The sequence below is a fragment of the Bufo gargarizans genome, chromosome 1 (genome assembly GCF_014858855.1).
Source record: "Bufo gargarizans isolate SCDJY-AF-19 chromosome 1, ASM1485885v1, whole genome shotgun sequence".
Taxonomy (NCBI): domain Eukaryota; kingdom Metazoa; phylum Chordata; class Amphibia; order Anura; family Bufonidae; genus Bufo; species Bufo gargarizans.
The window spans coordinates 190,314,827-190,339,745 of record NC_058080.1 but is presented as its reverse complement, the minus strand read 5'-3'; positions in this window follow the sequence as shown (position 1 = coordinate 190,339,745).

The following is a 24,919-nucleotide window of genomic DNA, read 5'->3' as shown; positions in this document are numbered from 1 at the left end:
CCAACACCAATCAGATACAGTATTTATCCTCTGTCCTGTGGGTAGCTGACAATAACCGTAAACTAATTGTAATAATGAGTAACATGGTGAAACAAAAATAAGCTAAGATAATAGAGAAAGTGTACAATTTAATGTAGAAATATACAGTAGTGTAACTATCTTTAGGTTATCAGTATCCAGTAGCCTCTAGGACAGTGATGGCTAATCTTGGTACTCCAGCTGTGGTGAAACTACGACTCCCTGCATGCTCCATTTATTTGTATAGAGTTCTGAGAGCAGCCAAGCAAGGGGGGCATCTTGGGAGTTGTAGTTTTATCACAGCTGGAGTGCCAAGGTTAGCCATCACTGCTCTAGGACATTTAAAGCCCACCACAATGAAGCTACGGTACATATATATTTGCCTGTGGCTGCACTAGGTACCGCAGATAATTCATTGAAATATTTCCGTTCTTGTTAAGTGACCCCACTGCCGCTGGGGACATCCCAAAGCCAAGAGAGAGGTGGAAAGCTGTCACACAACAACCTACCACCTGTCCAAATATAGACAGTGGCAGCCGGAGCCAGAAGAGTTCACTAATCTCTGCTGAACTTAGCTGGTTCCTGTTGAACCTTCCTCTTTGTTAGGCAACATCTTCAGTGTAAAGTGTGCACATCCAAAAAATATTTGTGACATTCAGTGTCCTTTTTCAGAACACGGTGTCTGGTGCGGACAGTGACATTAGGTGCGCCACATAGAGTGTGCCCCGGAGAATTTGGTGCTATTCTCCCCTTCACCGCACTGCTGGCCCAGGGAGGCATCTGCTAACCGTGAGTACCGATGAACTGTTGCGACCGTCGGTCCACTGTGAACCTCACGCATTCTCCCCTGTTTACCGGCACGTTGCATTATAAAATTGGCATCAAGATCAGGATACAAATCCTCTGTGCCTTATATGAACAGGATTTCTGAAAACAGTAATAAAACTGTGTGCCATAGTGGACTGCCTTATGTGAATGAGCCCCATTTGTTTGACCATTTTATTGGGCTAAAGAACTGTCTAAAGTACTTGAAAAGTACATGGATGTGTCATGCCAATGGTCTACTCTAAAATCGCACTGTGAAAGCTGGTGACATCGCAGATTTTTGTGTCACTAAAACTGCTTGTTGTGACTGAATTGACTTTTTACTTGAATCCAAAATGGCTGCCAGAGGCCTTCTTGTTTAATCAAAGCCCTGCTTGGCAGGAAGAATTAGGTGCCACCCCTTTGAAAGAGCGGGAAAAGTTTTTCTGCTGCGTCATCATCTCATTAACATGAATACAATATAAGCGCCGCCTCCCCTATGCTGCAGAACCTAGGGGGCGTGCAAGAGGAAAGGTGGAACCTGAGTAATCAGTGGATCAGTCTGCTAAAGGAGTTGCTGTTGTCGGACATGCAGAAAGACGCTGTGCCTACGGATATGTCCACCATGTCTGGCCCAGAGTGCGAGATGAGCGCATTGCCTGCTTACCAATCAGGTAAAGGACTGCCAGCCCCAGAGAGAGAGACATCAGTAAACCCCACAATGGCCAATGTGGTATAAGCGTCCAGAACTTCGACCTCGCTGTCCGGGAGAAGGAATGGAATCATCTTTGACCCTGTAGATCTGTTGCCGACAATACGCCCGGCCCTGATAAAAGAGTTAAAAAAATCACCCATTTTTGGCAAGACCCTACATCTGTGGCCTTTGCAGCATTAGACAGTGTGCAATTTTAGCTAGAAATACAGCAATAATTTTCTGGGTTTTAAAAAACACCCTTTTTGGGCAAAATACTCAATTTTACAGCCCTTGCTGCATCTGTCAGTGCGAAATTCAAGCGTTACATACTGCTATCATATTCTGTTAGTAAAAAAAAAACAAACATTTTGGGCAAAGTACTTAATATTGCAGCCTTTGCTGCATCTGTGATTGTTAAAAACAAGCTTAAAAAACTTCAATAATTTTCAGTTTTTTTTTTTTTTAAACACCAATTTTTGGCAATACCCTCCATCTGGGGCCTCTGCTGCATTAGTCAGTGTGCAATTTAAGCTAGAAATTGTCACGGGTGAAGTTGCAGATAGCTGGAACTTATAAATAAACGACCGACTGGCTTGATCCCAAACTAAGAAGCATATAGGTGAGCCCTATAAAAGATATTGCTCCCAGGACATCAGACTTGGTACCAGGCTCCCCCTATCAGCAGTGGCAATGCAGGCAATGCCTCACTTCTACATCCAGAGATAAGTATTCATAGAGATATATTTCCTGGTTGGCAATAGCAACAGGACCTATCTGAGGCATTGTGTATAACAGAACTTGTGCTGCTAATGAGATCAGCTTTCCTAGCTCTATGGATGTTTGAGATCTGTATATAAATATGGCTCATGGCACATGATATGGTTTATCATTACATACAGGGAGTGCAGAATTATTAGGCAAATAAGTATTTTGACCACATCATCCTCTTTATGCATGTTATCTTACTCCAAGCTGTATAGGCTCGAAAGCCTACTACCAATTAAGCATATTAGGTGATGTGCATCTCTGTAATGAGAAGGGGTGTGGTCTAATGACATCAACACCCTATATCAGGTGTGCATAATTATTAGACAACTTCCTTTCCTTTGGCAAAATGGGTCAAAAGAAGGACTTGACAGGCTCAGAAAAGTCAAAAATAGTGAGATATCTTGCAGAGGGATGCAGCACTCTTAAAATTGCAAAGCTTCTGAAGCGTGATCATCGAACAATCAAGCGTTTCATTCAAAATAGTCAACAGGGTCGCAAGAAGCGTGTGGAAAAACCAAGGCGCAAAATAACTGCCCATGAACTGAGAAAAGTCAAGCGTGCAGCTGCCAAGATGCCACTTGCCACCAGTTTGGCCATATTTCAGAGCTGCAACATCACTGGAGTGCCCAAAAGCACAAGGTGTGCAATACTCAGAGACATGGCCAAGGTAAGAAAGGCTGAAAGACGACCACCACTGAACAAGACACACAAGCTGAAACGTCAAGACTGGGCCAAGAAATATCTCAAGACTGATTTTTCTAAGGTTTTATGGACTGATGAAATGAGAGTGAGTCTTGATGGGCCAGATGGATGGGCCCGTGGCTGGATTGGTAAAGGGCAGAGAGCTCCAGTCCGACTCAGATGCCAGCAAGGTGGAGGTGGAGTACTGGTTTGGGCTGGTATCATCAAAGATGAGCTTGTGGGGCCTTTTCGGGTTGAGGATGGAGTCAAGCTCAACTCCCAGTCCTACTGCCAGTTTCTGGAAGACACCTTCTTCAAGCAGTGGTACAGGAAGAAGTCTGCATCCTTCAAGAAAAACATGATTTTCATGCAGGACAATGCTCCATCACACGCGTCCAAGTACTCCACAGCGTGGCTGGCAAGAAAGGGTATAAAAGAAGAAAAACTAATGACATGGCCTCCTTGTTCACCTGATCTGAACCCCATTGAGAACCTGTGGTCCATCATCAAATGTGAGATTTACAAGGAGGGAAAACAGTACACCTCTCTGAACAGTGTCTAGGAGGCTGTGGTTGCTGCTGCACGCAATGTTGATGGTGAACAGATCAAAACACTGACAGAATCCATGGATGGCAGGCTTTTGAGTGTCCTTGCAAAGAAAAGTGGCTATATTGGTCACTGATTTGTTTTTGTTTTGTTTTTGAATGTCAGAAATGTAAATTTGTGAATGTTATATTGGTTTCACTGGTAAAAATAAATAATTGAAATGGGTATATATTTGTTTTTTGTTAAGTTGCCTAATAATTATGCACAGTAATAGTCACCTGCACACACAGATATCCCCCTAAAATAGCTAAAACAAAAAACAAACTAAAAACTACTTCCAAAAATATTCAGCTTTGATATTAATGAGTTTTTTGGGTTCATTGAGAACATGGTTGTTGTTCAATAATAAAATTAATCCTCAAAAATACAACTTGCCTAATAATTCTGCACTCCCTGTATGTGTGTTTTTTTTTTTTGACACGGCTCATATTATGTCATTACTAATCCTATATCTGTAACTGTGGGAACGGGCATTTGAGTGATTATTAATTGACGTCCTTGTATTTGTATACTCCTGTACCTAGCTTTTTCTATAATGAGGGGGACCTTTTGGAGCTTTTGTATCAGTATACATCCTTTGTAACTTGAAGAGTGGGTGACATTGGTGCCATAGGCCATTGACGATCTAATCTAATGATCTGTGATTAAGTAAAAGTTGTGTACCCGGCATTGGGTGTTGTGTCTTTTATATACGATATATATGTTTATTGTGTGTCCTTATATGTTCTTTCACCCACTATCTCTCCCCTGATGAACCTTCTTTAGGGGAAACACGTTGGGAGGTCTTAGGGTCTTTTTAGGGAGAGCCAGGATAGGTACGGTACCACAGGCCATCCACCATCAGGGTGTTCCTGTGGGTTGAGGTAATAGCAAGGGCTGTGTGACACCTAGGACTGTGTGACACCTGAAAACCCTATAATAGTGAGGGGACACGACCACTGGCTCCCTGCACTTAATACAGACGGAGTCAGGGTCACCTAGAATCAAGCCAAAAAAGAAACACAATAAAGGAAAATTCTTATCTGAGCAAACAGCAGCAGCAGTCTCCAGCAGTGAACACTTCATCCAGGAAGTAGTGTAAACCGCAAAGTGAGGCAGTAAGGGAGGGAATATAAAGGAAGACAATTAGTCTAAATGACACCTGGCAGAAGGAAAGGAGATGACAAAGTGAAACCTAAACAAAGAACGTCATACAAGAGGTAGAGAAGATCGTCTGTCAGACCTTCTCACAGAACTGGCGGTGACAGTACCCCTCCCTCTATGGGTGGACTCCGGACACTCAGAGCCCACCTTCTCAGGATAAGACCTATGGAAAGCCCTGATGAGACGAGTGGCCTTAATGTTCGCCACTGGGACCCACATCCTCTCCTCAGGACCATAACCCTCCCAATGAACAAGGTTCTGAAGAGAACTACAGAAAATGCGAGAATCCACAATCCTAGAGACCTGAAATTCAAGATTTCCATCTACAAAAATCGGAGGAGGAGGCAAAAAGGAGGGTACAGTGGGTTGGACATAAGGTTTTAATAGGGACCTGTGAAAAACATTATGGATCTTCCAAGTCTGAAGAAGATCAAGACGGAAGGCAACGGGATTGATGACGGACAAGATATTGTAAGGCCCAATAAACTTAGGACCCAACTTCCAGGAGGGAACCTTCAGTTTGATATTCTTTGTAGACAACCACACCAGATCACCCACATTCAGGTCCGGACCAGGCACATGTCTCTTATCCGCCACACGCTTATATCTCTCACTCATCCTTTTCAGATTACCCTGAATCTTTTGCTAAATAAAGGACAAAGATGAGGAAAATCTCTCCTCATCAGGTAAACCAGAAGACCAATCTGCAGAGAATGTCCAAATGAAACCCATATGCAGTTTGCACCAAAAAATGGTGACTTATCAGAGGACTCCTGACGACGGTTATTTAAAGCAAACTCAGCAAGGGACAAAAAAGAATACCAATACTCCTGATTCTCCGCCACAAAACAGCGCAGATATGTCTCCAGATTCTGACTGACGCGTTCGGTCTGACCATTCGACTGTGGGTGAAAAGCAGAAGAGAACGACAACCGAACCCCCAAGCGAGAACAGAAGGCCTTCCAGAATCTGGAAACAAATTGCATGCCCCTATTATAAACAATGTCTGAAGGAATGCCATGCAATTTAACAATGTGATCAACAAATGCTTGCGCCAGCTTCTTAGCATTGGGTAACCCAGGAAAGGGAATGAAATGCGCCATTTTGCTAAAACTACCACTACCACCAGAATCACAGTCTTCCCCGAGGAACGAGGCAGGTCCGTAATGAAATCCATGGACAGATGCGTCCAAGGACGGGAAGGAATGGGTAACGGGAGGAGAGAACCCGATGGCCGTGAATGAGAGACCTTAGCACGAACGCAGGTCTCGCAGGCTGCCACAAAACCCTCAACCGTCTTACAAAGAGCCAGCCACCAGAATCTCTGAGCAATGAGATCCACTGTGGCTCTACTCTCCGGGTGCCCAGCAAGGACAGTATCGTGGTGCTCCTAAATAATCTTGTGTCGTAAAGAGAGAGGCACAAACAACCTCCCAGGAGGACAAAGATCAGGAGTCTCTGCCTGGGCTGCCTGAACCTCTGCCTCCAAATCACGATAAAGAGCAGAGACGACCACCCCATCAGCCAAAATGGGACCCGGGTCTTCAAAGTTCCCCCTCCCGGAAAACAACGTGACAGGGCATCCGCTTTCACATTTTTAACCCCAGGGTGGAACGTAACAATAAAATTAAACCTAGAAACGAACAAAGACCATCTGGCCTGTCTCGGGTTCAGATGCTTGGCCGATTCCAAGTAGGCCAGATTCTTATGGTTAGTAAACACGGTAATAGGGTGTCTGGCTCCCTCTAACCAATGGCACCATTCCTCAAAAGCTAATTTGATGGTCAACGATTCCATATCTCCCACATCGTAATTTCTCTCTGCAGAGGAGCGTTTCCTTGAGAAAAAGGCACACGGTCACCATTTGGCAGGAGAGGGACCCTGAGATAAGACCGCACCCACACCCACCTCAGAAGCATCCACCTCAACAATAAAAGGTAGAGAGACATCAGGTTGTACCAAAATGGGAGCGGAAGCAAAACACTCTTTAATACTAGAAAAGGCTTTAAGTGCATCTACCGACCACGAGGAAAAATCCACCCCTTTTTAGTCATATCAGTGAGTGGCTTAACAACAGAGGAATAACTCAAAATGAACTTTCTGTAATAATTGCCAAAACCCCAAAACCGCATCAGCGCCTTCTGATTTTCAGGAAGCTCCCAATCAAGCACAGCGTGGACCTTCTCAGGGTCCATCCAAAAACCAGAAGCGGAAAGAAGAAAACCAAGAAATTGTATCTCCGGAACCGCAAACACACATTTTTCCAGTTTAGCGTGCAATTTATTCTCCAGCAGAATCAGGAAGACCTGACATAGGTGGTCCCGATGAGTCTTGAAATCAGGAGAAAAAATCTAAATGTCATCTAGATACACCAGTTCAAATTTCCCCATTAAATGATGAAAAATGCTGTAGACAAAATGTTGGAAGACGGCCGGAGCATTCTTCAAACCGAAGGGCATAACCAAATTCTTGAAATGACCCTCAGGGGTATTGAAGGCCGTCTTACATTTGTCCCCTTCCCTGACCCTGACTAGGTTGTATGCCCCTCTTAAATCCAACTTAGAAAAAACTTTAGCCCCAACAATCTGGTTAAACAGGTCCGGGATCAGAGGAAGCGGATATGGGTCACGAATCGTGATACGGTTAAGCTCCCTGAAATCCAGACAAGGTCTTAAAGAAGCATCTTTTTTCTTAACAAAAAAAAAAACAGCAGCAACAGGTGACTTCGAGGGTCGGATGTGTCCCTTTCTCAGGCTCTCAGAGATATAAGTATGCATAGCGACTCTTTCAGGTTGGGAGAGATTGTATAATCGTTATTTTGGCAGCTTGGCGCCTGGGATGAGATTAATAGGGCAGTCGTACTCCCGGTCAGGGCCGGTGCAAGGATTTTTGCCACCCTAGGCAAGATAAAAATTGCCGCCCCTCCTTATCAGATGATCTGCCCATATCATGTTCCACCCCTTTCTCAGCATTTAAATTAGAAGAACTGCTATGTTTCCCTTAGGGTTAATCAAGCTTCTTGTAGCTGTCTCCCTGACAGCCACTAGAGGTGCTTCCGCGATTCTCACTGTGAAAATTGGGAAGGCACAGAACATAGTTTTGAATGAGTGCGCATTCGCAGCTGAGAGGAGGATCGGGGAGAAGAGTTCCCAGTGCCGGCGCTGGAGAAAGGTAAGTGGCTGTAGGGGTTTTAACACCTTTATCCCAGTGGGAGGGGGACACGAGGGTGCCCCACTCCTAACAACTATATAGTGCCAGGAAAATGAGTTTGTTTTCCTGGCACTATAGTGCCCCTTTAACACCAGTACTGCACAGTGTCTTTTCTCTGCAGGAACAGGCTATAGACACCAGTACCACTACATTAAAAGTAGTGGTACTGGGACTATAGCAGTGATGGCTAACCTTGGCACTCCAGCTGTGGTAAAACTACAACTCCCAAGATGCCCCCCTTGCTTGGCTGCTCCCAGAACTCTATGGAAATAAATGGAGCATGCTGGGAGTCTTAGCAGCTGGAGTGCCAAGGTTAGCATCACTGGACAATAGAGTCCTTTAAGGCTCCATTCACACGTCCGCAATTTTGTTCTGCATTTTGAGGAATCAAATTGCAGACCCATTCATTCCTATGGGGCAGCATGATGTGCTGCCTGGACACGGAATTGCGGATCCGCACTTCCTGGTCCGCACTTCCATTCCGCAAAAAAATAGAACATGTCCTATTCTTGTCCGCACTCTCTTCCCCCCCCTCCCTTGTCACTCTCATTCCCCCGTCCCTTGTCACTCTCATTCCCCCCTCCCTTGTCACTCTAATTTACTTCCCCCTCCCTTGTCACTCTCATTTACTCCCCCCTCCCTTGTCACTCTCATACCCCCTTCTCCCTTGTCACTCTCATTCTTCCCCCCACTCCCTTGTCACTCTCATCATTTCTCCCCCCACTCCCTTGTCACTCTCATCATTCCCCCCCTTGTCACTCTCATTCCCCCCCTTTGTCACTCTCATCCCCCCCTTCCTTGTCACTCTCATTCCCCCCACTCCCTTGTCATTCAGTCTCATCATTTCCTCCTCCCCCACTCCCTTGTCAATCAGTCTCAGGTTTCCCCCCACCTCCCTTGTCACTCAGTCTCATCATCCCCCCCCCCCACTCCCTTGTCACTCAGTCTCATCATTCCCCCACACTCCCTTGTCACTCAGTCTCATCATTCCCCCCCCCCTGTCACTCTCATTTACTCCCCCCTCCCTTGTCACTCTCATTTACTCCCCCCTCCCTCCCTTGTCACTCTCATTCCCCCCCTCCCTTGTCACTCAGTCTCAGATTCCCCCCACTCACTTGTTACTCAGTCTCATCATTTCCTGCCCCCCCATTCCCTTGTCGCTCAGTATCATCATTCCCCCCCACTCCCTTGTCACTCAGTCTCATCATTTCCTCCCCCCCCCCACTCCGTTGTCACTCACTCTCATCATTTCCTCCCCCCTCCCTTGTCACTCTCATTTACTCCCCCCCTTGTCATTCTCATTCCCCCCTCCCTTGTCACTCTCATTTCCACTTCTCCCTTGTCACTCTCATTCCCCCCCTTTGTCACTCTCATCCCCCCTCCCTTGTCACTCTCATTCTTCCCCCACTTTCTTGTCACTCTCATCATTTCCCCCCCCTTGTCACTTTTAGTCCCCCCCACTCCCTTGTCATTCAGTCTCTTCATTCCCCCCCACACTCCCTTGTCACTCAGTCTCAGATTTTCCTCCACCCACTCCCTTGTCACTCAGTCCTCATTATTTCCCCCCCCCACTCCCTTGTCACTCAGTCTCATCATTTCCTCCCCCCCCACTCCCTTGTCACTCAGTCTCATCTTCCCCCCCCACTCCCTTGTCACTCAGTCTCATCTTCCCCCCCCCCACTCCCTTGTCACTCAGTCTCATCATCCCCCCCCACTCCCTTGTCACTCTCATTCCACCCCCCCACTCCCTTGTTACTCTAATTCCATTCCCCCCCACTCCCTTGTCACTCTTATTCCATTCCCCCCCACTCCCTTGTCACTCTCATTCCATTCCCCCCACTCCCTTGTCACTCTCATTCCATTCCCCCCCACTCCCTTGTCACTCTCATTTCATTCCCCCCCACTCCCTTGCACTCTCATTCCATTCCCCCCCACTCCCTTGTCACTCTCATTCCACCCCCACTCCCTTTGCACTCTCATTCCATTCCCCCCCCACTCCCTTGTCACTCTCATTCCACCCCCACTCCCTTGTCACTTTAATTCCATCCCCTTCCACTCCCTTGTCACTCTCATTCCATTCCCCCACATTTCCTTGTCACACCAATTCCATCCCCCCCACTCCCTTGTCACTCTCATTCCATTCCCCCCCACTCCCTTGTCACTTTCATTCCATTCCCCCATCCCCTTGTCACTCTCATTCCATTCCCCCCACTCCCTTGTCACTCTCATTCCATCCCCCCCCCACTCCCTTGTCATTCTCATTCCACCCCCACACTCCCTTGTCACTCTCATTCCATTGCCCCCACTCTCTTGTCACTCTCATTCCATTCCCCCCCACTCCCTTGTCACACTTATTCCATCCCCCCCACCACCACCTCTAGTGTAGCGTGGCCGAGTTCTGTTCGGTCCGCGGTACAGGAGCATTTGTTTCCTGTACTCGGCCAGACTGAAAGGAAGTGCACACTAAGTGAGCACTTCCTGTCAGTCCGGCCGGGTACAGAAAACAAATGTTCCTGTACCGCGGAACGAACAGAGCTTGGCCACACTACATTAGAGGCGCTTCCCTCCTGTCAGTCCCTCTCTCTAGGCAGTGCGGCAAACGACGGGGCAAGGGAGGGCCCTCCACCGCCTGCCGTAGTTTAAAAAAAAAAATTGCAGCAAAGCATTTTTTTAATCCGCACGAGGCCGGCACCCCCTGCTAAATTGCGCCCTAGGCGGCTGCCTAGGTTGCCTTACAGGTGGCGCCGGCCCTGCTCCAGGCGAGGGGGCAACTCCTGGACACTACTCTCGGAAAACACATCAGAAAATTCAGAGAGAAAAGATGGCACAGTCTTAGTAGAAACCTCTGAAAGAGACGCCGTGAGGCAATTCTCTCTGCAAAAGTCACTCCAACCATTTATTTACCTTGCTTGCCAATCAATGGTGTGGTTATGTTTAGTGAGCCAGGGTAGCCCCAACACTAAAGGAGTAGGTAATCCGCTTAAGACGAAACATGACATATCCTTAACATGAGCGTCACCCACAGTCAAACGGATATTGTAAACTATGCCCCTTAACGATCTTTGAGAAAGTGGAGCGGAATCAATAGCAAAAACAGGTATATCCTTTTCCAAAGTGCACACCTGGAAACCATGCATTGTTGCAAATTGATTATCAGCTGCCCCACTATCTACAAAAATCTCACAATGTTCTTGCTGTCTAGCGCCACCCTGGCTGGTAGGAGAAAACGGGAACTACAAGCTAACGGCAAACCTTCAATTTCCCTATCAACCTTGCCAATAGTAGCAAATGGAAAAAATTTTGAGGGTTTCTTTTTTTTTTATTACCCTCAAAAAACTCCATGAATCTCCTAGAGGGGCAAACTTTAGCCAAATGATTTATACCCCCACAACAGAAACAAACCCTCCCTTATCACTCTCCCCCCCCCCCCTCCGTTCCTTGTCACTCTCTCCCTTGTCACTCTCATTCCCCCCTCCCTTGTCACTCTCTTCCCCCCTCCCTTGTCACTCTCTTCCCCCGTCCCTTGTCACTCTCATTCCCCCCTCCCTTGTCACTCTCATTTACTCCCCCGTCCCTCCCATGTCACTCTCATTAAATCCCCCCTCCCTCCCTTGTCACTCTCATTTACTCCCCCCTCCCTTGTCACTCTCATTCCTCACCTCATTTGTCACTTTTATTTCCCCTCCTCCCTTGTCACTCTCATACCCCCTTCTCCCTTGTCACTCTGATTCTTCCCCCCAATCCCTTGTCACTCTCATCACTCCCCCTTCCCACTCCCTTGTCACTCTCATCATTTCCTCCCCCCTTGTCACTCTCATGCCCCCCTTTGTCACTCAAATTTTTCCCCCAACTCCCTTGTCACTCTCATCATTTCCTCCCCCCCTTGTCACTCTCATGCCCCCCCTTTGTCACTCTCATATCCCCCCCACTCCCTTGTCACTCTCATCATTTCCTCCCCCTTGTCACTCTCATTCCATTCCCCCCCACTCCCTTGTCACTCTCATTCCATCCCCCCCCACTCCCTTGTCATTCTCATTCCACCCCCACACTCCCTTGTCACTCTCATTCCATTGCCCCCACTCTCTTGTCACTCTCATTCCATTCCCCCCCACTCCCTTGTCACACTTATTCCATCCCCCCCACCACCACCTCTAGTGTAGCGTGGCCGAGTTCTGTTCGGTCCGCGGTACAGGAGCATTTGTTTCCTGTACTCGGCCAGACTGAAAGGAAGTGCACACTAAGTGAGCACTTCCTGTCAGTCCGGCCGGGTACAGAAAACAAATGTTCCTGTACCGCGGAACGAACAGAGCTTGGCCACACTACATTAGAGGCGCTTCCCTCCTGTCAGTCCCTCTCTCTAGGCAGTGCGGCAAACGACGGGGCAAGGGAGGGCCCTCCACCGCCTGCCGTAGTTTAAAAAAAAAAATTGCAGCAAAGCATTTTTTAATCCGCACGAGGCCGGCACCCCCTGCTAAATTGCGCCCTAGGCGGCTGCCTAGGTTGCCTTACAGGTGGCGCCGGCCCTGCTCCAGGTGAGGGGGCAACTCCTGGACACTACTCTAGGAAAACACATCAGAAAATTCAGAGAGAAAAGATGGCACAGTCTTAGTAGAAACCTCTGAAAGAGACGCCGTGAGGCAATTCTCTCTGCAAAAGTCACTCCAACCATTTATTTACCTTGCTTGCCAATCAATGGTGTGGTTATGTTTAGTGAGCCAGGGTAGCCCCAACACTAAAGGAGTAGGTAATCCGCTTAAGACGAAACATGACATATCCTTAACATGAGCGTCACCCACAGTCAAACGGATATTGTAAACTATGCCCCTTAACGATCTTTGAGAAAGTGGAGCGGAATCAATAGCAAAAACAGGTATATCCTTTTCCAAAGTGCACACCTGGAAACCATGCATTGTTGCAAATTGATTATCAGCTGCCCCACTATCTACAAAAATCTCACAATGTTCTTGCTGTCTAGCGCCACCCTGGCTGGTAGGAGAAAACGGGAACTACAAGCTAACGGCAAACCTTCAATTTCCCTATCAACCTTGCCAATAGTAGCAAATGGAAAAAATTTTGAGGGTTTCTTTTTTTTTTATTACCCTCAAAAAACTCCATGAATCTCCTAGAGGGGCAAACTTTAGCCAAATGATTTATACCCCACAACAGAAACAAACCCTCCCTTATCACTCTCCCCCCCCCCCCCCCTCCGTTCCTTGTCACTCTCTCCCTTGTCACTCTCATTCCCCCCTCCCTTGTCACTCTCTTCCCCCCTCCCTTGTCACTCTCTTCCCCCGTCCCTTGTCACTCTCATTCCCCCTCCCTTGTCACTCTCATTTACTCCCCCGTCCCTCCCATGTCACTCTCATTAAATCCCCCCTCCCTCCCTTGTCACTCTCATTTACTCCCCCCTCCCTTGTCACTCTCATTCCTCACCTCATTTGTCACTTTTATTTCCCCTCCTCCCTTGTCACTCTCATACCCCCTTCTCCCTTGTCACTCTGATTCTTCCCCCCAATCCCTTGTCACTCTCATCACTCCCCCCTTCCCACTCCCTTGTCACTCTCATCATTTCCTCCCCCCTTGTCACTCTCATGCCCCCCTTTGTCACTCAAATTTTTCCCCCAACTCCCTTGTCACTCTCATCATTTCCTCCCCCCCTTGTCACTCTCATGCCCCCCCTTTGTCACTCTCATATCCCCCCCACTCCCTTGTCACTCTCATCATTTCCTCCCCCTTGTCACTCTCATTCCATTCCCCCCCACTCCCTTGTCACTCTCATTCCATCCCCCCCCACTCCCTTGTCATTCTCATTCCACCCCCACACTCCCTTGTCACTCTCATTCCATTGCCCCCACTCTCTTGTCACTCTCATTCCATTCCCCCCCACTCCCTTGTCACACTTATTCCATCCCCCCCACCACCACCTCTAGTGTAGCGTGGCCGAGTTCTGTTCGGTCCGCGGTACAGGAGCATTTGTTTCCTGTACTCGGCCAGACTGAAAGGAAGTGCACACTAAGTGAGCACTTCCTGTCAGTCCGGCCGGGTACAGAAAACAAATGTTCCTGTACCGCGGAACGAACAGAGCTTGGCCACACTACATTAGAGGCGCTTCCCTCCTGTCAGTCCCTCTCTCTAGGCAGTGCGGCAAACGACGGGGCAAGGGAGGGCCCTCCACCGCCTGCCGTAGTTTAAAAAAAAAAATTGCAGCAAAGCATTTTTTTAATCCGCACGAGGCCGGCACCCCCTGCTAAATTGCGCCCTAGGCGGCTGCCTAGGTTGCCTTACAGGTGGCGCCGGCCCTGCTCCAGGTGAGGGGGCAACTCCTGGACACTACTCTAGGAAAACACATCAGAAAATTCAGAGAGAAAAGATGGCACAGTCTTAGTAGAAACCTCTGAAAGAGACGCCGTGAGGCAATTCTCTCTGCAAAAGTCACTCCAACCATTTATTTACCTTGCTTGCCAATCAATGGTGTGGTTATGTTTAGTGAGCCAGGGTAGCCCCAACACTAAAGGAGTAGGTAATCCGCTTAAGACGAAACATGACATATCCTTAACATGAGCGTCACCCACAGTCAAACGGATATTGTAAACTATGCCCCTTAACGATCTTTGAGAAAGTGGAGCGGAATCAATAGCAAAAACAGGTATATCCTTTTCCAAAGTGCACACCTGGAAACCATGCATTGTTGCAAATTGATTATCAGCTGCCCCACTATCTACAAAAATCTCACAATGTTCTTGCTGTCTAGCGCCACCCTGGCTGGTAGGAGAAAACGGGAACTACAAGCTAACGGCAAACCTTCAATTTCCCTATCAACCTTGCCAATAGTAGCAAATGGAAAAAATTTTGAGGGTTTCTTTTTTTTTTATTACCCTCAAAAAACTCCATGAATCTCCTAGAGGGGCAAACTTTAGCCAAATGATTTATACCCCCACAACAGAAACAAACCCTCCCTTATCACTCTCCCCCCCCCCCCCTCCGTTCCTTGTCACTCTCTCCCTTGTCACTCTCATTCCCCCCTCCCTTGTCACTCTCTTCCCCCCTCCCTTGTCACTCTCTTCCCCCGTCCCTTGTCACTCTCATTCCCCCCTCCCTTGTCACTCTCATTTACTCCCCCGTCCCTCCCATGTCACTCTCATTAAATCCCCCCTCCCTCCCTTGTCACTCTCATTTACTCCCCCCTCCCTTGTCACTCTCATTTACTCCCCCCCTCCCTTGTCACTCTCATTCCTCACCTCATTTGTCACTTTTATTTCCCCTCCTCCCTTGTCACTCTCATACCCCCTTCTCCCTTGTCACTCTGATTCTTCCCCCCAATCCCTTGTCACTCTCATCACTCCCCCTTCCCACTCCCTTGTCACTCTCATCATTTCCTCCCCCCTTGTCACTCTCATGCCCCCCTTTGTCACTCAAATTTTTCCCCCAACTCCCTTGTCACTCTCATCATTTCCTCCCCCCCTTGTCACTCTCATGCCCCCCCTTTGTCACTCTCATATCCCCCCCACTCCCTTGTCACTCTCATCATTTCCTCCCCCTTGTCACTCTCATGCCCCCCCTTTGTCACTCAAATTTTCCCCCCAACTCCCTTGTCACTCTCATCATTTCCTCCCCCCCTTGTCACTCTCATGCCCCCCCTTTGTCACTCTCATATCCCCCCCACTCCCTTGTCACTCTCATCATTTCCTCCCCCTCCCTTGTCACTCTCATTTACTCCCCCCCTCCCTTGTCACAATCATTTACTCCCCCCTCCCTTGTCACTCTCATTTACCCCCCCTCCCTTGTCACTCTCATTTACTCCCCCCTCCCTTGCCACTCTCATTCCCCCCTCCCTTGCCACTCTCATTCCCCCCTCCCTTGCCACTCTCATTCCCCCCCTCCCTTGTCACTCTAAATTCCCCCCTCCCTCGTCACTCTCATCCCCCCTTCTCCCTTGTCACTCTCATCCCCCCTCCCCTGTCACTCCTATTCTTCCCCCCACTCTCTTGTCACTCTCATCATTTCCTCCCCCCCTCCCTTGTCACTCTCATTCCCCCCCACTCCCTTGTCATTCAGTCTCATCATTTCCTCCCCCCACTTCCTTGTCACTCAGTCTCAGATTTTTTTCTCCCTCCCACTCCCTTGTCACTCAGTCTAATCATTTCCTTCCCCCACTCCCTTGTTACTCAGTCTCATCATCCCCCACAACTCCCTTGTCACTCAGTCTCATCATTTCCCACCCCACTCCCTTGTCACTCAGTCTCATCATTTCCCCCCCCCCTTGTCACTCTCATTCCCCCCTCCCTTGTCACTCTCATTCCCCCCTCCCTTGTCACTCTCATTCCCCCCTCCCTTGTCACTCTCATCCCCCCTTCTCCCTTGTCACTCTCATACCCCCCTTTGTCACTGTCATCCCCCTTCCTTGTCACTCTCATTCTTCCCCCCACTCTCTTGTCACTCTCATCATTTCCTCCCCCCCTCCCTTTTCACTTTTATTCCCCCCCCCCCACTCCCTTGTCATTCAGTCTCATAATTTCCTCCCCCCACTCCCTTGTCACTCAGTCTCAGATTATTTTCCCCCCTCCCACTCCCTTGTCACTCAGTCTCATCATTTCCTCCCCCCACTCCCTTGTCACTCAGTCTCATCATCCCCCACTCACTTGTTACTCAGTCTCATCATTTCCCACCCCACTCCCTTGTCACTCAGTCTCATCATCCCCCCCCACTCCCTTGTCACTCAGTCTCATCATTTCCCCCCACTCTTTTGTCACTCAGTCTCATCGTTTCCTCCCCCTCCACTCCCTTGTCACTCTCATTCCATTCCCCCCACTCCCTTGTCACTCTCATTCCATTCCCCCTCATTCCCTTGTCACTCTCATTCCACCCCCCCCCCACTCCCTTGTCACTCTCATTCCATTCCCCCCCACTCCCTTGTCACTCTCTTTACATCCCCTTCCACTCCCTTGTCACTCTCATTCCATTCCCCCACACTCCCTTGTCACTCTCATTCCATTCCCCCACACTCCCTTGTCACTCTCATTCCATTCCCCCCCACTCCATTGTCACTCTCATTCCACCCCCCCCCTCCCTTGTCACTCTCATTTCATCCCCCCACACTCCCTTGTCACTCTCATTCCATTGCCCCCCACTCCCTTGTCACTCTCATTCCATTCCCCCCCACTCCCTTGTCACTCAGTCTCATCATTTCCTCCCCCCACTCCCTTGTCACTCAGTCTCATCATTTCCCCCCCACTCTTTTGTCACTCAGTCTCATCGTTCCCCCCCCTTGTCACTCTCATTCTATTCCCCACCACTCCCTTGTCACTCTCATTCCATTCCCCCTCATTCCCTTGTCGCTCTCATTCCATTCCCCCCCCACTCCCTTTTCATTCTCATTCCATTCCCCCCACTCCCTTGTCACTCTCATTCCATTCCCCCCCACTCCCTTGTCACTCTCTTTACATCCCCTTCCACTCCCTTGTCACTCTCATTCCATTCCCCCACACTCCCTTGTCACTCTCATTCCATTCCCCCCCACTCAATTGTCACTCTCATTCCACCACCCCCCACTCCCTTGTCACTCTCATTTCATCCCCCCACACTCCCTTGTCACTCTCATTTCATTGCCCCCCACTCCCTTGTCACTCTTATTCCACCCCCCCCCCTCACCACCACCTCTAGTGTAGCGTGGCCAAGCTCTGTTCGGTCCACGGTACAGGAGCATTTGTTTCCTGTACCCGCCGGACTGAAAGGAAGTGCACACTAAGTGAGCCCTTTCTGTCAGTCCGGCCGGCTACAGAAAACAAATGCTCCTGTACCGCGGACCGAACAGAGCTCAGCCACACTGCATTAGAGGCGCTTCCCTCTGTCTGGGCAGTGCGGCAACCAACGCCGCCCGCCGAACTTTAAAAAAAAAACTTGCAGCAACGCTTTTTTTTTAAACCGCACGAGGCTGGCACCCCCTGCTAAATTGCGCCCTAGGCGTCTGCCTAGGTCGCCTTACAGGTGGCGCCGGCTCTGCTCCAGGTGAGGGGGCAACTCCTGGACAGCACTCTGGGAAAAGATGGCACAGTCTTAGTAGAAACCTCTGAAAGAGACGCTGTGAGGCTATTCTCTCTGCAAAAGTCACTCCAACCATTTATTTGCCTTGCTTGCCAATCAATGGTGGGGTTATGTTTAGTGAGGCAGGGTAGCCCCAACACTAGAGGAGTAGGTAATCCGCTTAAGACGAAACATGACATATCCTCAACATGAGCGTCACCCACAGTCAAATGGATATTGTAAACTATGCCCTTTAACGATCTTTAAGAAAGTGGAGCGGAATCGATAGCAAAAACAGGTATATCCTTTTAAAAAAGAACACACCTGAAAACCATGTGTTGTTGCAAATTGATTATCAGCTGCCCCACTATCTACAAAAATCTCACAATGTTCTTGCTGTCTAGCGCCACCCTGGCAGGTAGGAGACAACGGGAAATACAAGCGAACAGCAAACCTTTAATTTCCCCATCAACCTAGCCAATAGTAGCAAATGAAAAGTTTTTAGAGGATTTCTTTTTTTTTTTTATTACCCTCAAAAAACTGCATGAATCTCCTAGAGGGGCAAACATTAGCCAAATGATTTATACCCCCACAACAGAAACAAACCCTCCCTTGTCACTCTCATCCCCCCTCCCTTGTCACTCTCATTCCCCCCCCCACTCCCTTGTCACTCTCATCCCCTCCTCCCTTGTCACTCTCATTTACTCCCCCCTCCCTTGTCACTCTCATTTCCTCCCCCTCCCTCCCTTGTCACTCTCATTTACTCCCCCCTCCCTTGTCACTCTCATTACCCCCTCTCTTGTCACTCTCATTCCCCCCCCTCCCTCGTCACTCTTATCCCATCTTCTCCCTTGTCACTCTCTTCCCCCCCCTTTGTCACTCTCATCCCCCCTCCCTTGTCACTCTCATTCTTCCCCCTCCCTTGTCACTCTCATCATTTCCTCCCCCTCCCTTGTCACTCTCATTTACTCCCCCCTCCCTTGTCACTCTCATTCCCCCCTCCTTGTCACTCTCATTTCCCCCCTCCCTCGTCACTCTCATCCCCCATTCTCCCTTGTCACTCTCATTACCCCCCCTTTGTCACTCTCACCCCCCTCCCTTGTCACTCTCATTCTTCCTCCCACTCTCTTGTCACTCTCATCATTTCCTCCCCCCTCCCTTGTCACTCTCATCCCCCCCCACTCCCTTGTCATTCAGTCTCATCATTTCCTCCCCCACTCCCTTGTCACTCAGTGTCAGATTCCCCCCCCCTCCCACTCCCTTGTCACTCTCATTTACTCCCCCCTCCCTCCCTTGTCACTCTCATTTACCCCCCGTCCCTTGTCACTCTCAATCCCCCCTCCTTGTCACTCTCTTTTCCCCCCTCCCTCATCACTCTCATCCCCTCTTCTCCCTTGTCACTCTCATCCCCCCCATTGTCACTCTCATCCCCCCTCCCTTGTCACTCTCATTCTTCCCCCCCACTCTCTTGTCACTCTCATCATTTCCTCCCCCCTCCCTTGTCACTCTCATCCCCCCCACTCCCTTGTCACTCAGTTTCAGCATTTCCTCCCCCCCACTTCCCTTGTCACTCAGTCTCAGATCCCCCCCACTCCCTTGTCACTCAGTCTCTTAATTTCCTCCCACCCCCCTACTCCATTGTCACTCAGTCTAATCATTTACTCCCCCCCTTCTCCCTTGTCACTCAGTCTCATCATTTCCTCCCCCCCCACTCCCTTGTCACTCAGTCTCATAATTTCCTCCCCCCCACTCCCTTATCACTCTCATTATTCCCCCCCACTCCCTTGTCACTCTCATCATTTCCTCCCCCCTCTCTTGTCACTCTCATCCCCCCTTCCTTGTCACTCTCATTCTTTCCCCCCCACTCCCTTGTCACTCTCATCATTTCCTCCCCCCTCCCTCATCACTCTCATCCCCCCTTCTCACTTGTCACTCTCATTCCCCCCTTTGTCACTCTCATCCCCCCTTCCCTTGTCACTCTCATTTTTCCCCTTACTCTCTTGTCACTCTTATCATTTCCTCCCCCCTCCATTGTCACTCTCATTCACCCCCCCCCCCACTCCCTTGTCATTCAGTCTCACCATTTCCTCCCCCCCACTCCCTTGTCCCTCAGTCTCAGATTTTCCTCCCCCCCCCACTCCCTTGTCACTCAGTCTCATCATTTTCTTCCCCTGCCCACTCCCTTGTCACTGTCTCAATCATTTCCTCCCCCCACTCCCTTGTCACTCAGTCTCATCATTTCCCCCTCCACTCCCTTTTCACTCAGTCTCATCATTCCCCCCCCCCACTCCCTTGTCACTCAGTCTCATCATTTCCTCCCCCCACTCCCTTGTCACTCTCATTCCACCCCCCCACTCCCTTGTCACTCTCATTCCACCCCCCCACACTCCCTTGTCACTCTCATTCTATTCCCCCCCACTCCCTTTCACTCTCATTCCACTCTCATTCCATCCCCCCCACTCCCTTGTCACTCTCATTCAATTCCCCCTACTCCCTTGTCACTCTCATTCCATTCCCCCACACTTCCTTGTCACTCTCATTCCATCCCCCCCCACTCCCTTGTCACTCTCATTCCATTCCCCCCCACTCCCTTGTCACTCTCATTCCACCCCCCCCACTCCCTTGTCACTCTCATGACATCCCCCCCACACTCCCTTGTCACTCTCATTCCATTGCCCCCACTCTCTTGTCACTCTCATTCCATCCCTCATTCCCTTGTCACTCTTATTCCATTCCCCCACACTTCCTTGTCACTCTCATTCCATTTCCCCCACTCCCTTGTCACTCTCATTTCATTCCCCCCCACTCCCTTGTCACTCTCATTCCATTCCCCCCCACTCTCTTGTCACTCTCATTCCATTCCCCCCACTCCCTTGTCACTCTTATTCAATTCCCCCCCACTCCCTTGTCACTCTCATTCCATCCCCCCCCCTGTCACGGCCATGGTCATGGTCGTGACTCCTGATCTGCATGCGGTTGTCTGCGGTTTTGGTTTGGTTGTTTAACCACAGGTGAGGGCCGCTAGTGTGCTGCCTCACTTGTGGTTGCCGGGGGCAACAAGTGTTGTATTGTCGCAGTATAGAAGCCTGAGCTGGTGCTAGGCAGCTTTCTGCAATGGCATGCGGTTACACCTAGCAACCTCTCTGTTAGGTGTGTGTTTATGTTATGCACTTTGTATGTCTGGTGTGCACTTGGTCTTATGTTAGGTTTGCACTGTGACACTTCCCTTCACTGTGGCTGCCCGTGGCAACGTTTGGTATGATGTACATGTGGTGGCAGTGTCTCGGCCTTCTGGCTGACTCCCAGGACATGGTTGCCACCCATGTCGTTGCCAGCGGTAACAGCCGCAGTGTGATGTGCATTTGGACACTTCCCCTTTAAGTTGTTTCACTCCCTGTAAGTGTTGGAAGGGTTAATTCCCTCTCCTTGTGTATCTGTGTGGGTGTGGCCACTTTGGGCTATAAAGCCTCTTTGGAGTTTAGTAGCTGAGGGGTTTTTCAGCCATGCTTTGCTGGAGACACCCTCCTGGTAATTCCACCTGCCAGTGGGGGCCACCCTTGTGGTTATAAAATTATTGTTATATATTTTTATACACGATGTTCTGTTGATGTTTTCCTTTGTGATGTTATGCACCTATGGATCTGGGTTCCTGTGTGTTTGTGTGTGTGCTATGTCCACTGGTGTTTGGGTGTGGACACTTGCTGTATTGCACAGGATCCAGTCTGTGTGTCTGTGGCAGGTAGGTGTGGAAGTGCTTTTCATCCTCCTGCCATATCCATAGGCCGTTTATGTTCTCTTCCCTTTGCAGCTTGGCTAGTGAGACTCCTGCTCCTCCGTGCCTAGGAAGAACAGGTCGTCTTACCCTGCTCCTTGTTCCAGGGCAATCCTGAGGGCTAGCAGGGACCCCAAGGCATCCGGTGTATGAGTCCTCCCACCTTCAGGGTTGACTCATATGGTTAGGAGTCAGGGTCACCGCGATAGGAGGTGACCTGCTCCCTAATACTGTTGTCCTGGCCAAGCAGCGCTTTACATCTTCTGGCATCGCACGGCTGAGGGTTTTCCCCATCCTCAGCCGTGACACCCCCACTCCCTTGTCACTCTCATTTCACCCCCCCACTCCCTTGTCACTCTCATTCCATCTCCCCCACACTCCCTTGTCACTCTCATTCCATTGCCCCCACTCTCTTGTCACTCTCATTCCATCCCTTCCACTCCCTTGTCACCCTCATTCAATATCCCCCTACTCCCTTGTCACTCTCATTCCATCCCCCCACTCCCTTGTCACTCTCATTCCATCCCCTTCCACTCCCTTGTCACTCTCATTCCATCCCCCCCCCACTCCCTTGTCACTCTCATTCCATTCCCCCCACTCCCTTGTCACTCCCATTCCATTCCCCCCACTCCCTTGTCACTCTTATTCCATTCCCCCCCACTCCCTTGTCACTCTTATTCCATTCCCCCCCACTCCCTTGTCACTCTCATTCAATTCCCCCCCTACTCCCTTGTCACTCTCATTTCACCCCCCCCCCACTCCCTTGTCACTCTCATTCCATCTCCCCCACACTCCCTTGTCACTCTCATTCTATTGCCCCCCACTCTCTTGTCACTCTCATTCCATCCCCCCCATTCCCTTGTCACTCTTATTCCATCCCCCGCCACCACCACCTCTAGTGTAGCGTGACCGAGCTCTGTTCGGTCCGCGGTACAGGAGCATTTGTTTCCTGTACCCGGCTGGACTGAAAGGAAGTGCACACTAAGTGAGCACTTCTTGTCAGTCCTGCCGGGAACAGAAAACAAATGCTCCGGTACCGCGGACCGAACAGAGCTTGGCCACACTACATTAGAGGCGCTTCCCTCCTGTCAGTCCCTCTCTCTGGGCAGTGCGGCAGCCGCCTGGGCGGAGAGGACCCTCCGCCGCCTGCCGTACTTTAAAAAAAAAAAAACTTGCGGCAACACTTCTTTTTTCAAACGCACGCGGCTGCCTAGGTCGCCTTACAGATGGCGCTGGCCCTGCTCCAGTTAAGGGGGGCAACTCCTGGACACCACTCTAGGAAAACACATCAGAAAATTCAGAGAGAAAAGATGGCACAGTCTTAGTAGAAACCTCTGAAAGAGACGCCGTGAGGCAATTCTCTCTGCAAAAGTCACTCCAACCATTTATTTACCTTGCTTGCCAATCAATGGTGTGGTTATGTTTAGTGAGCCAGGGTAGCCCCAACACTAAAGGAGTAGGTAATCCGCTTAAGACGAAACATGACATATCCTTAACATGAGCGTCACCCACAGTCAAACGGATATTGTAAACTATGCCCCTTAACGATCTTTGAGAAAGTGGAGCGGAATCAATAGCAAAAACAGGTATATCCTTTTCCAAAGTGCACACCTGGAAACCATGCATTGTTGCAAATTGATTATCAGCTGCCCCACTATCTACAAAAATCTCACAATGTTCTTGCTGTCTAGCGCCACCCTGGCTGGTAGGAGAAAACGGGAACTACAAGCTAACGGCAAACCTTCAATTTCCCTATCAACCTTGCCAATAGTAGCAAATGGAAAAAATTTTGAGGGTTTCTTTTTTTTTTATTACCCTCAAAAAACTCCATGAATCTCCTAGAGGGGCAAACTTTAGCCAAATGATTTATACCCCCACAACAGAAACAAACCCTCCCTTATCACTCTCCCCCCCCCCCCTCCGTTCCTTGTCACTCTCTCCCTTGTCACTCTCATTCCCCCCTCCCTTGTCACTCTCTTCCCCCCTCCCTTGTCACTCTCTTCCCCCGTCCCTTGTCACTCTCATTCCCCCCTCCCTTGTCACTCTCATTTACTCCCCCGTCCCTCCCATGTCACTCTCATTAAATCCCCCCTCCCTCCCTTGTCACTCTCATTTACTCCCCCCTCCCTTGTCACTCTCATTCCTCACCTCATTTGTCACTTTTATTTCCCCTCCTCCCTTGTCACTCTCATACCCCCTTCTCCCTTGTCACTCTGATTCTTCCCCCCAATCCCTTGTCACTCTCATCACTCCCCCTTCCCACTCCCTTGTCACTCTCATCATTTCCTCCCCCCTTGTCACTCTCATGCCCCCCTTTGTCACTCAAATTTTTCCCCCAACGCCCTTGTCACTCTCATCATTTCCTCCCCCCCTTGTCACTCTCATGCCCCCCCTTTGTCACTCTCATATCCCCCCCACTCCCTTGTCACTCTCATCATTTCCTCCCCCTTGTCACTCTCATTCCATTCCCCCCCACTCCCTTGTCACTCTCATTCCATCCCCCCCCACTCCCTTGTCATTCTCATTCCACCCCCACACTCCCTTGTCACTCTCATTCCATTGCCCCCACTCTCTTGTCACTCTCATTCCATTCCCCCCCACTCCCTTGTCACACTTATTCCATCCCCCCCACCACCACCTCTAGTGTAGCGTGGCCGAGTTCTGTTCGGTCCGCGGTACAGGAGCATTTGTTTCCTGTACTCGGCCAGACTGAAAGGAAGTGCACACTAAGTGAGCACTTCCTGTCAGTCCGGCCGGGTACAGAAAACAAATGTTCCTGTACCGCGGAACGAACAGAGCTTGGCCACACTACATTAGAGGCGCTTCCCTCCTGTCAGTCCCTCTCTCTAGGCAGTGCGGCAAACGACGGGGCAAGGGAGGGCCCTCCACCGCCTGCCGTAGTTTAAAAAAAAAAATTGCAGCAAAGCATTTTTTTAATCCGCACGAGGCCGGCACCCCCTGCTAAATTGCGCCCTAGGCGGCTGCCTAGGTTGCCTTACAGGTGGCGCCGGCCCTGCTCCAGGTGAGGGGGCAACTCCTGGACACTACTCTAGGAAAACACATCAGAAAATTCAGAGAGAAAAGATGGCACAGTCTTAGTAGAAACCTCTGAAAGAGACGCCGTGAGGCAATTCTCTCTGCAAAAGTCACTCCAACCATTTATTTACCTTGCTTGCCAATCAATGGTGTGGTTATGTTTAGTG